Below are 495 nucleotides of genomic sequence, written 5' to 3'. Positions count from 1 at the left end.
TCCCTCTGCAAAACAGTTGGCATTGTCAGTTGCATATGGGACCTGCTGTATTCTGAGGTAAAATATGTCCTCACTCACAACACATCACTTCCCCTTCAACAGAAACAAACCCAATAACACAATCATGCCACACCACAAAACAGACAGATCACACCACAAGCAGAATACCACAAGGCAAAAAATGATAGGAAACGGTGCCAGCAGTCATCCCATTTCTGCCACAGATATGTACCTGAGAGCGCTTCAGAGGATGGTGTGTAGGTCCTAGGTTCATGTTTTAAAAGCTGCCTGGGGGATTATGGACCATTCACACACTTTCAACCTTAACATACCTCATAGGGTAGTTGTGCGGATCATACGGGGGAGAGGAGAATGATGTCAGCTGCTTTGGTTCCCACTGCAGGGAAAGACTGCCCTTTCCCTAGGCAGAGGCTGGGGGGAGGGAAGTAAACCTGAAGACAGACAGGCAGATAAAGGTAGGCTGATGGTTGCCTG

This window comes from Gekko japonicus, unplaced genomic scaffold, assembly GCF_001447785.1.
Source record: "Gekko japonicus isolate JY-2015 unplaced genomic scaffold, Gekko_japonicus_V1.1 scaffold227, whole genome shotgun sequence".
In the NCBI taxonomy this organism is placed as follows: Eukaryota; Metazoa; Chordata; class Lepidosauria; order Squamata; family Gekkonidae; genus Gekko; species Gekko japonicus.
The sequence above is the reverse complement of the archived record's forward strand: the minus strand, read 5'-3'. Positions refer to the sequence as shown.